At 39.4% G+C, this 13829-nt stretch overlaps 1 protein-coding gene across 1 annotated transcript in view; it reads right to left on the reverse strand.

Moving 5' to 3' along the window:
* The window catches only part of diaph2 (diaphanous-related formin 2), a 1014494-nt gene that overhangs the window by 37678 nt on the left and 962987 nt on the right, over positions 1 to 13829 (reverse strand). The window lies entirely within an intron of this gene.

Consider the following 13829-nt stretch of genomic DNA (forward strand, 5'->3'; position numbering starts at 1 on the left):
CTGCAGGCAGCGCTGACAACATATTCCCCCACAACCACCAGATTGGATTATGTCATTGTGTAATTTGCATATTTGTCAATGTTTTTTTGGTTTTTTTCAAAGATAACAAAATAAATGTATTGTAAATTCCGGGGCTACAAGCCACTATTTTCCCCACACTTTGCACTTGCAAAATGGTGCAGCTAATTAAAGGATTTTTCTTCACTGACGGTCATAATAAAAAGTAAAAAAAATAAAATACAATAAGGAAAAGGTGTTTTATTGTTTGTGCTATGGTGCCATCTTGTAGTGCTGCAGTGTCCTTCCATTTTTTTTAACTGGATTGTCGTTCAGTGTTCTAGCCATCCATAGCGTTTCTACTCGTATGGATTCTTCATTCATCGCTCCAAGTAACATTTGTAAGTTTTACAATACAACTAAAACAATTCATACTTACGAAACTGTCCCATGTGTGATGTCTGTAGGAGTGTTGCCAGCACGCGCTATTGTAATGTAATGACGCCGGCGCCATTAGCATAAGCTAATATGCTAACACGTTCACAATTACCCGTGTTAGTATTATTAACATACAACGGCATATATTTGGTATTGTTTCAGTTTCACAAATTCCTCAGTAAATTCCTCAAAACGTCAACGTGGAGTTATTGAGTCTGTTTAGCTGATTGGAGAGCTAGCTTCCACAGCTAGTGGGTCCATGACGATGACTTCTGTTTTGTTCGATTAGCCGTTTTACTGCCGTGTTACAGACACCGTTTGAAAACAATTAAGGTATAATCTTTTACAAATTATTTATGTGTAAATAACTAATTTTGCACTGTACATATTGGCGGCTTATATTCCAGTGCAGCTAATATATGAAAAGACATGTTTTACCCTCAAATTTAGTGGGTGTGGCTAATATACCTGTGCGCTCTATAGTGCGGAAAAATACAGTAATACTAATATTTACATACAACTCTGTGTTATAATCAGTGATTAGTATCAACATTTCAGCCTTTTGTTGTTATATTTTGAGATGGGTATCGAATTTGATACAGACCGAATTCCATCGATATTACTGTCAGAATAATTGTATCTAAGTTATCACAAAACGTTGTGTTACATTGAGTTCAGCTCGCCCTGCGAGAGGACAAAAGCTGTCTTTGATCCTACCAAGCAAAAGGCTTGTAAAACTCCACTGTGTAGGATGGAAAGCGATGGGAAGCGACATGAAGGTGTCGGTTTCTTTGATGTATTGTAATCCACAGGAAGATTTTGTCTTGACCCAAGATCTACAAAGTGGAAAGGAAGCAGGGCCTGACTCCCCTCCAGGCACTTTTTCTTTGATCTGTTTTGTGATAAGGGCGATGGCTGTTTACAACCCCCCTCCCTTAGAAACAGCTGTTGCCATGGAATCAGGAAAAGTCCAAATAAAAGAGGAGGCGTATAATCTTTCGTCAGAGCGTGGGACGACACTGTACATTGTCTACTTGTTTCTCCTCAATTGAGCTAAATTGAATTATGTCTCTGTTTAATTCCTTGCTTCTTGTCTTGTTCATCAGAGTTTGAACCTGACAATTACTAAGCATGGATTGACGTTAACATTAAACGGCACCGTATTTCGATACCCTTGTTACATGTAAGAATCGGCACAGGTTCAAGCACTTGACGAGCAAACAAGCAGTCAAACACTCTGCCTTTTAGGTTATGTTACAATTTTAAAGTTAAAAGTCAAAGTACCACAGATAGTCTCACACACACACTAGGTGTGGTGAAATTACCCTCTGCATTTGACTCATCCCCTTGCTCCACCCCCTGGGAGGTGAGGGAAGCAGTGAGCAGCAGCGGTGGCTGCGCTCGGGAATCATTTTGGTGATTTAACCCCCAATTCCAATCCTTGAGTGCCAAGCAGGGGGGTAATGGGTCACATTTTTATAGTCTTTGGTACGACCTACCGATCTCAGGGCGGACACTCTAACCACAAGGTCACTGAGCTGGTAATTGACATTTTTGACACACTCTATGGTTTGCAACAAAGCAAGGATGCTTAATAGAAAGTGTCACTTTTCAAAATGTGCTAACTCGATGCTAGTGAACCTTAAATATGCCATATTCATGCGATTTCAACACCTCCATATGTGGCTATCAAAACTACAACTCTGATGCATGTCACGATCAAACAGCTTACACTACAAACACCTTGTAGGGCTCAACAAATGACACGACTGGCATATTCAACCTAATGGCAAAGACTACTTCCCGACGACAGGACAAACTGAAATGCATAATTGCTAATGAGACAAAATGCGTAAGAAACTACAAGATAACTGATCAGAGCAGTTTAAAAATAATATTTTATTATCAAACTAATTAAGATTTATTACCACGAGACCTCGGATGAAAGTACTGAAAATTGGTACTGTTCAGTAACGGTATTGATTACCAGGTACCGGGAATATCGGATTGGTTTTTGTTTATTTTGTTTTTACGATGTGTTACTAAATGATGCACGACTGTCTCCGTGCTCTGTCGTCTTAGCCGGTGGAGATGTTCGGCGCGCTTCCACGTCTCCCTTATCAAGTGACTTGTGGAAGTGCCCTGCATGTCGAAACTCTCACGACCGCTTGTATTCGAGTACTGCGTGAGGACTCGGAGTGACCACCGTCGCACAACAGCTATCGTGCCAAATCTATCTGTTGCGGTCCGAATGCATTTGTCTACTTTAGTCGAGGTTGTCTTCTTCTACTGCTGCTTCGTTGTGACGTGTACGCCCCCTGCAGAGTGGACGAAGAACCGCATGCATGAGCACATCTCCTGTTAAAATGGTTGCATCATTCCTATTGAGAGGCCCCTGTGGTATAGTTTTGCCCCTTAAGAAAATATGGAATAAACGTTGTCGTACTCCCTTTAACGAGATCCCGCAGCTTGTCGTATAGGTTCTGTATCATTTAAACATGAGTTCCTCTCTGGGGCTATTTGGCCGCAAAGGCCCGTTAACACTTTTGCTCCCCCCCGTCCGACTGACGCAAACGTGAGCCAACAAATGTGCAGTGAAAAACGTGCGCTGATTGGAAAGAAGTGGGTCACTAGTGTGTTGGCCACTGGCACATTGTGTTACCCACAATCCCTCTGCAGCCGCAGCTGAGCCAAAGCCCTGGGGCAACACACCTGTGTCCACAACATTGCACTGGGATCAATTAGCATTAAAATTTCACGGTCGTCTCTCGCTCAAGTGTGGACATGACGGACACCCGGTCACAGGAACCAAAAAACAACGGACAGACTGCAGGCTTGAGGAATAAATAGGTTTGTCGTCAGAGGACACAGACATTGCAAAAGACATTAGAGATGCCGATAAATGCTTCAAAATGGAATATCGGTAATTATCGGTTTCAAAAAGTCAAATGTATGACTTTTTAAAACGCCGCTGTACGGAGTGGTACACGGACGTAGGGAGAAGTACAGAGCGCCAATAAACCTTAAAGGCACTGCCTTTGCGTGCCGGCCCAGTCACATAATATCTACGGCTTTTCACACACACAAGTGAATGCAAGGCTTCCTTGGTCAACAGCCATACAGATCACACTGAGGGTGGCCGTATAAACATCTTTAACACTGTTACAAATATGCGCCACACTGTGAACGCACACTGGTATTAGATGTTGGTTCCTTTCAGCAAAGAACAACCACTGCTGGTTATTTTACCGACTGTGCATAGGTGGCCGTACCTTATCTTGGGTATTTCTGCCTAGCAATAGCATTTTTAACGATTTAGAGGCAATTTCTGAAAGGATTAGTGTACATGGTAGGATTCATTCAACAGATGCCCTGACAATCGGGTGCATACTTGCCAACCCTCCTCCTGAATTTCAGTGCCCCTCCCGAAAATCTCCCGGGGCAATCATTCTCCCGAATTTCTCCCGATTTCCACCCGGACAACATTATTGGGGGCGTGCCTAAAGACACTGTGACTTTAGCGTCCTCTACAACCTGTCGTCGCGTCCGCTTTTCCTCCATACAAACAGCGTGCCGGCCCAGTCACATAATATATGCGGCTTTTACACACACTTAAGTGAATGCCAAACATACTTGATCAACAGCCATACAGGTCACACTGAGGGTGGCCGTAAAAACAACTTTAACACTGTTACAAATATGCGCCACACTGTGAACCCACACCAAACAAGAATGACAAACACATTTCGGGAGAACATCCGCACCGTAACACAACATAAACACAACAGAACAAATACCCAGAAACCCTTGCAGCACTTACTCTTCCGGGACGCTACAATATGCATACACCCCCGCTGCCCCCTACTCCCACCCCAACAGGGAGAGCATGTCCCAAATTCCAAACTGCTTTTTTGAGGCATGTTAAAAAAAATTATGCACTTTGTGACTTCAATAATAAATATGGCTGTGCCATGCTGGCATTTTTTTCCATAACTTGAGTTGATTTATTTTGGAAAAACTTGTTACATTGTTTCATGCATCCAGCGGGTGCATCACAACAAAATTAGGCATAATAATGTGTTAATTTACGACTTTATATATCGGTTGATATCGGAATTGGTAATTAAGAGTTGGACAATATATACATATAAATAGAAAAAGGATACATTTGTCAACACGATGACTTATGAATTAATATTTGAATTTAGCGGGAATTACTACAAACACAACATTATGAGTAGTAGAGACCTGACATGTGTTGGTATTGCAATATTGTATATACCGTATTTTTCGGAGTATAAGTCGCACCGGAGTATAAGTCGCACCGGACGAAAATGCATAATAAAGAAGGGAAAAAACATATACAAGTCGCATTGGAGTATAAGTTGCATTTTTGGGGGAAATTTATTTGATAAAAGCCAACACCAAGAATAGACATTTGAAAGGCAATTTAAAATAAATAAAGAATAGAGAACACCAGGCTGAATAAGTGTACGTTATATGAGGCATAAATAACCAATTGGTATGTTAACGTAACATATTATGGTAAGAGTCATTCAGATAACTATAACATATAGAACATGCTATACGTTTACCAAACAATCTGTCACTCCTAATGGCTAAATCCCATGAAATCTTATACGTCTAGTCTCTTACGTGAATGAGCTAAATAATATTATTTGATATTTTACGGTAATGTGTTAATAATTTCACACATAAGTCGCTCCCGAGTATAAGTCGCACCCCAAACTATGAAAAAAACTGCGACTTATAGTCCGAAAAATACGGTCGTACTATTCGGAAAGCTGCGTTCTTCAAAATGATGTTTCTCGTTATAGAGAAGTGTCTCTTAATGACGCGGAAAAAAAAATCTGTTTCTCAGCTGTGGTTCGTATGGGCCGCAAGCGGTACTCGGTTGCAATGCACTTTTCCACCACTTGTGGCAGGAATGACAATCTCAAACAAGCAGAAGAAGTCTGGAGCTGGAGAAGTTTCTTAAGCACAAAAAATATGACTTTTTAAGCTGTATTTCCCTTTGCACTTTCATTGTATTGACAGTTATTAACAGTTATGTGTATATAGTCGTGGTCAAAAGTTTACATATACTTGTAAAGAACATAATGTCATGGCTGTCTGGAGTTTCCAATCATTTCTATTTTTTTGTGATAGAGTGATTGGAGCACATACTTGTTGGTCACAAAAAACTTTCATGAAGTTTGTTTCTTTTATGAATTTACCATGGGTCTACTGAAAATGTGAGCAAATCTGCTGGGTCAAAAGTATACATACAGCAATGTAAATATTTGGTTACATGTCCCTTGGCAAGTTTCACTGCAATAAGGCGCTTTTGGTAGCCATCCACAAGCTTATGCTTGAATTTTTGACTACGACTATTGACAAAATCGGTGCAGTTCAGCTACATTTGTTGGTTTTCTGACATGGACTTGTTTCTTCAGCATTGTCCACACGTTTAAGTCAGGACTTTGGGAAGGCCATTCTAAAACCCTAATTCTAGCCTAATTTAGCCATTCCTTTACCACTTGACGTGTGTTTGGGGTCATTGTCCTGTTGGGACCCCCAACTGCGCCCAAGACCCAACCTCAGGGCTGATGATTTTAGGTTGTCCTGAAGAATTTGGAGGTAATCCTCCTTTTTCATTGTCCCATTTACCCTCTGTAAAGCACCAGTTCCATTGGCAGCAAAACAGGCCCAGAGCATAATACTACCACCACCATGCTTGACGGTAGGTGGGGTGTTCCTGGGATTAAAGGCCTCACCTTTTCTCCTCCATACATATTGTTGGGTATTGTGTCCAAACAGCTCAATTTTTGTTTCATCTGACATCACATGGACAAAGATAAGACCTTCTGGAGGAAAGTTCTGTGGTCAGATGAAACAAAAATGTAGCTGTTTGGCCACAATACCCAGCAATATGTTTGGAGTAGAAAAGGTGAGGCCTTTAATCCCAGGAACACCATTTAACACCACCAAATTTAATTTTCATCAGTATATAAGAGCCTGTTCTTGTACTATATAATTGTGTCAGTTATTTTCTTGTGTCCGTTATTTTCCTGCGCTTTTATTTTCATTTGACTTCCTGTTCGACTCTTCTGGCTTGAGCGCTGTGACCCTCACCTGTACCTGATTGGCAATCTGGACTCACCTGTTCCACAACGCCAATCAGGCTTCTTTATAAACCAGCCTGCCTGTACTCAGGGCTCAAATTGATTTAGTTATATTGTAAAACTTACAAACGTTGCAAAAAAAAAAATATCCATAAATTAGCCGCTCTGTTTTATAAGCCACAGGGGATAATTCACGGTATTTATTTCGTTTTACTGTCGTTTACTTTTTTTGTACACTTTTCTACAATTAAGAATGCTAAATAAACAATGAACAAAGGTTTAATTATGGAGACAGTTTGACTGTTTCAAATATAATTGTTTACTATGGGGGTATTATCCTTAATCTTAAATGTGTATATTTACCAAAAAATATATATATATTTCCTTCCAATGGTAGAGAAAAGTAGCCGGACAGAACAGTGTGTGCCAGTTTTTTTCCACATGAAGTGAGCGAATATGCTGCCCGCTACATGAAGTCACCAGCAGGCAGTCAACAAGTGGGCCGTATCATTTGTTTGGAAATGACTCCCCCCAGTCCTGGGGCTTTGTCCCTGCAGGGACTTTCCTGCTACAGTGTGTCACTTTATGGTACGCCTGGACATGTCACCGTGTGTGTGTGTGTGTGTGTGTGTGTGTGTGTGTGTGTGTGTGTGTGTGTGTGTGTGTGTGTATGTGTGTGTGTGTGTGTGTGTGTGTGTGTTCTTGTATTTATACCCTTCTTGAGACATCAACAAGGAAAAGTGCCTTCCATATGAGGACCGGTGAACAAGTTAAGACATAAATCATGGTCCCAATATGGAAAACCATTGCATCTAATAGAGAATGTCTTATTAGCACCCCTGGTGGTGAAATCTATCAAAATTAGGGTGGTCCCAAAAAGGAGGGATTTTTTTAAAGTGACTGTGTGGGTTTTAAAAGTGCTCCCCCTCTGGCCAACATATGAAATAACAAGTGTGTGTAAAAATTGTAATTGCTCCCCCTCTGGTCAACATATGTAATAACAAGTGTGTGTAGGAAAGTGAAATGCGCCCCTTTTGGCCTTTTTTTTTTTTTTTTTATAAATAAATATGTATATAGAGACATACTGTAATAACTTGAAGTAAATACTGAAGATTAAAAACCAATTACAAAAAAAAAAAAATAAAGCAGTTTTTCTCACAATTTTTTCTAATAAAAAATAAAACGATTTCTCATATTCTTTCTGTTTCTGTAATATTGCAATATTTTCTCGTAAAATGATTACTTTTTTATGTAAAATGATTACTTTTTAATGCAAAATGGTGACATTAGTCATACACAATTCTGACCTTTATCACAATATTACCAATTTTTTTTTTGTTCTTGTAAAATAGTGACATTTTTTTGAGTAAAATGGTGACTTTTGTCCACACCATCAGTGTGTGAATGTGTGTTTGTGAATGGGTGAATGTGGAAAATAGTGTCAAAGCGCTTTGAGTTCCTTAAAAAGGTAGAAAAGCGCTATGCAAGTATGACCCATTTACCATTTCATATTGCCAGGTAAAAATTCGGATTATTATTATAATATTGCCAAAACATTTCTTATAAAATTGTGACTTTTGTCGAGTAAAGTTACGACTCTTTTCATAAAAATGCCAAAATGTTAAGCTTTTCTTGTAAGACTGCAACTTTCTGAGTAAAATTCCAAATTGTATCATAATATTGCAGAAATGTTCAGTTTTTCTTGTAAAATTTTGACTTGCGTTGAGTAAAATTGAGACTTTTATTATAACACTTCCAAAATTCTCAGTTTTTCTTGTGAAATTGTGACCTTTTTCTTGTGAAATTCCAACTCATTTTTCACAACAAGCTTTTTTATATTTGCTTCATATGTATATATTATTAATGTTGTAAATACAAATCTTTATATATCTACAAAGGGTGGTCCTAATGAGGAAGGCATTTTTCAGAGGTCTCAAGAAGGTAACAAATCCAAGAGTGTGTGTGTGTGTGTGTGTGTGTGTGTGTGTGTGTGTGTGTGTGTGTGTGTGTGTGTGTGCCACAGAGAGAAAAGAGCACTGAGGGCAGATGTACCTGCACTGCCTTGTGGTTGTCTCTTGACGGTGGCCTTCACATCACAGCATGGGCCTGGACATTAGATCTGACAGTAGTGACCTCCATGCCACATCAACCCCACACCACACACACACACACACACACACACACACACACACACACACACACACACACACACACACATACACACACAACACAGACATATTGCCACACACACACACATATACGCAGGCATACACCTGGTAAGTCCCAGGCATGCATAAGGGCTGACTACCAATGGGTCCCATGTATGATACTGGTGAGCAGTGACTAAAAGAAAGTGCATTGAAGGTATGATGCCATATGAATATTTACATCTAGGATTCAAATTTAGAATTTCAGATGGAAAATTCGAGCAAAATATGAATGAAATTATGAATGAATGAATTAACTCGTATCATGTTTTGCTTATGGTGAAGACTTACATCCAACTTGGAGAAAGCAAACCACCAAGTTTAAGTAAATAGGGGTATTTCAGTTTGAGCACATAATAAGATAAGGCCCCTTAGTTTGATATTCGCAGGTGGATCGGATCACTTACCGAGATTCCATTCTCGAGGCTAATCTTTCCTGTGATAAAATGGCAACCAAGGTAATCAAAAAAGGTCAACCAACGAACGAGATTTCTCTATAGAATCTCCTCTCTGGTCAACAAGAGCACCATGAAGATTCTGGCGGAAACTCTCGTTCAACCCTTTTTCGATTCCGCATGCACCTCTTGGTACCCTAGCACCTCCAAAACCCTCAAATTTAGACTCCAAACATCCCAGAACAAGCTAGTCAGATTACTTCTAGACCTCCACCCCAGATCACACCTCACTCCTACCCACTTCTCCAAAGTGGGCTGGCTCAGGGTGGAGGACAGAGTAAAACAACTTGCACTGAGCCTAGTCTATAAAATCTGCTACACCTCTCTGATACCGAAGTACATGTCAAACTACTTCCTTAACGTAAATGACCGCCATAACCATAACACCAGGGGGAGCTCCACTAACCACGTTAAACCCAGAATCCGATCTAACAAAGGTCTTAACTCATTATCCTTCTATGCCACATCAATGTGGAATGCACTCCCAACAGGTGTAAAAGAAAGGGCATCTCTATCCTCCTTCAAAACCGCACTAAAAGAACATCTCCAGGCAACTTCAACCCTAAACTAACACCTCCCTTCCACATCCTACCTCCCCGGATTGTAAATAATCAAATGTAAATAATCAAATGTAGATACTTATACTTATGCTTTCTGATCTCTCTCTCTATGTCCACTACTTGCTGTACATATCCTACCAAGTCAGTCCTACACTGTTCCAATGTCCATTTCTCTGATGTTGCAATTGTTGATGACTGAAGTGTTGATATCAACCAAACCTAACCCCCCCACTCCACATCCCACACCCCGGATTGTAAATAATGTAATTAATTCAATGTATATACTCTGATGATTATCTTGTGTGATGACTGTATTATGATGATAGTATATATCTGTATCATGAATCAAGTTGAAAAGCTTATTCGGGTGTTACCATTTAGTGGTCAATTGTACGGAATATGTACTGTACTGTGAAATCTACTAATACAAGTTTCAATCAATTTCAATCAATCACTTCTCGTAGGAAAAGAGGCTCTAATTGGGACTTCGGAATGCAAAAGTGATGGCCGTATCCTTCTGTAGAGACTACCTGTCTAGCTCAACGCCAACATTTAAGTTATGACTTAAAGTAGTTGTTTTCCAGACACTTACACACACACATCTCCCTTTATGGTCAGGATGTGCTCTCCTGACTTAGCACACACACACACACACACACAGACACAGAAAGGAGGGATACAAAACTGATGTTTTGGAAGAGACATATCTTTTTGACTATCTCCTCCAGGCGCGGCAGCCGTGAATATTGATGCTCGCTTGTAATAAAGCAACTTTTGGTTCAGTCTCATTTGATCCAGCCGCATTGCCGTGTCGCCCTTCTGTCCGGACAAGGGTGACAAGACCGGGAATACACTTCAATAATCCACAACCTAAGGTAAAAAATGAGATACGGTGCTCACTATAAGCTGAAAGTGATACTCATGAAGTACACACGGACATAATGTGACTGTCAAACAACTTAAGCTGTAAAAAGAATAGACGTCACAAAATACATATATATCAGTTAAAAAAAAATGCATCAAAAATATACTACTAAGAAGTATTTTAGAAATAAAGATGCATTTATATTTTATTTAATTATTATTTTATTAGGGCTGTCAACATTTAACACGGTAATGCGTGTGATTAATAAAAATAAATGATCGCATTGTCAAATATGAATGAATATTCATCACTTCCAGGTTGAGGCTTAACCCGGAAGACGCATTTGTTGCACGAGAAGGGGCGGCCCATTCGGCTTCAAAGCTGAACTCGGGATAAAACAGAGGTAGCTTGTTGGTATTGCAGACACACGTTTTAATCATCATCGCACATCAAGTTTAAAAATGCCATCTTAAAGCGAAACACGTAACTCTTAGCGACTTTTGTTAACAGCTACTGGCGACAACTCTAGTCGTTTTTGTGTCTTGGAGACTTTGAGGAGAAAGCAAGCAGCAGTCACCGTCATCAGCGAGCAGTGACGACTGCTGCGCCGATAGCTACATGCGAGCAGGAATGGACAAGAAGCAGAGGAGAAGGCGACGCTGGCAAAGTTTACTGATTCAATGTTGTAAACAAAAGTAGCACAGTTAAGTTCAACATATGCCTTTGCAAAACGGACAGCCACCGCATGCAGGACATCTCGAAGACCAAGTCGTTCATACCACAGCTGATCTGTCGTACCTTGAAGGGGTATGACTAATAATACAACTGTACTATACAAACAAGAGCATCAAGTTGCAACTCTTGGCTGGATTTGTTGTTTTAATTTCTGGAGAACGTTGGACATATGTAAGTAATCACAATGAGAAAAGAGATCAGAATTGTCATCTGAAAAATGTAAACAAACTTGTGTGTTTCAACAACTGTTTAAACTAAAAATGAGTAAATGGTGCACTATGTTAAGTTGTTTATGAGCCTGTTTACTATATAATCGATCTGGTTGACCGGTGCAGAACCAACAACCTGGTCCTGAACGTCGACAAGACCATGAAAATCATCGTCGACTTCAGGAGGCACCAGTCCAGCCACACTCCACTGTTCATCAACGGCACAGCAGTGGAAATGGTAAGCAGCACCAAGTTCCTGGGTGTGCAGATAACTGACAATACACTGCAAAAACTGAAATCTAAGTAAGATGAAATATCTCAAATAAGGGTGATATTTGCTTATTTTCTGTCTGATAAGATCATTCTTCTCACTAAGCAGATTTTATGTTAGAGTCTTTTATTTGTTTTAAGTGTTTTGGTCCTAAATGATCTCAGTAAGATATTACAGCTTGTTGTTGAGATTTGATGACCTATATTGAGTAAAACATGCTTGAAACTAGAAGATCAACTGTTGCAAAGCTGCGTCATCAACACTCACAAGTATAAAACTACTTTTTCAAAGTAAACATGTCTTATTTTAAGCATTAAATAAACAATCATGACTAACACAATTGTGTCTCATAATTAAAACAGATGACAGCCAACTGGACTTTGCTGTTTTATTTTCACTGAAACAATAGAAAACGCGTACTCATATAGTAGTACAGTTGGCACAGTACAGTAAACTGACAGTTAATATTTAACATGTGACATTTCCAACAATTTTTAACAGAAATAGTTCATGCACAAATATATATATATATATATATATATATATATATATATATATATATATATGCGCACTAATGACTGAAAGAGCACGCACTTGGCGCGATGATGTCATGTTATCGATGGAAAAATGCATTTTTAGACAATATGATTTGCCTGAGCGGCTAGGAGACCCCGAGAGTAACAAGCGGTTGCCTTGTTGCCTTTCCATTAACAAAAATAAACTAGTTTTTAGAATAAGTTTGCTGGTTTCAAGAAATGTAATGTCGAGTGCATTGCATTATGTCAAGATAATGGCACTAGCATTTATTTCATTTAAGAATATTTTTCAACATATTGAGAAAAAAGGTCTCATGTTTGTTTTTTCTATCAAGAAAAGTGCACTTGTTATTAGTGAGAATATACTTATTTTAAGGTATTTTGGGGTTCCATGAGGTTAGCTAATTTTACTTGTTTTAGAAAGTCTTGATATAGAAGATAATTTTGCTTAGTTCAAGTAAAATACCCCTATTTTTATTTTTATTTTTCTTGTATTTGAACACTGACTTTTTGCAGTGTATGACCTGGTCCCTACACACCGGAGCACTTGTAAAAAGAGCTCAGCAGCGCATGCACTTTTTGCGTCGGATGAAAAGGGCACAGCTCCCTCCCTCCATTCTCGCCACATTCTACAAAGCCTCCGCAGCCTCCGTAGCAGAACCTCCAGGTTCTGCAACAGCTTCTTCCCTCAGGCCGTAAGACTCTTGAACGCATCATAATAATCCCCTCAATTCCCCCCAAAAATGGATTAACTCGCCGGAATATAAAGACAATATAACATCCATCCATAAACCTGGATGAATATGCAGAAGTACAATATATTTATCTGTACAGTAATCTATTTGTTTATATCTGCACCTTATTGCTCTTGTATCCTGCACTACAACGAGCTAATGCAACAAAATTCCGTTCTTATCTGTACTATAAAGTTCAAATTTGAATGACAATAAAAGGAAGTCTAAGTCAAAGTATTAGTCTAGTAACTGTACCTTGTTTGCAAGATTATTGCAAACTGCAAAGACTTTCAAAATGTGCACTTAATTTTTACTATACTTTTTTTCTCCACATTTTGAGGAAATTACTTGTCTTTTTTGTGAGTCTATACCAGACCTGGGCAAATTAAGGCCCGGCGGGCCACATGCGGCCTGTTATGCTTTTCAATCTGGCTCGCCGGACATTCCCAAATAATTGTTTTTAGATGTTTAAGATGGAAAGTGTAGCTGCCATTATGATGTGCAGTGATGTTTTCTAATGACCGTAAGTCTTCAACTATACGAAGTATTTCAATGGTTGGAATCTGTGCTTTTGGATGATATACCAGTTACTATGGTAATCTAATTAGTTACTAGGGTAATCTAATTAGTTACTATGGTAATCGACGTCACAGCAGCTCAGACGAGGCACCAAGCAGTGTGAGTGGGAAGCGTTTCC

This window comes from Nerophis lumbriciformis, linkage group LG16, assembly GCF_033978685.3.
Source record: "Nerophis lumbriciformis linkage group LG16, RoL_Nlum_v2.1, whole genome shotgun sequence".
Lineage (NCBI taxonomy): Eukaryota > Metazoa > Chordata > Actinopteri > Syngnathiformes > Syngnathidae > Nerophis > Nerophis lumbriciformis.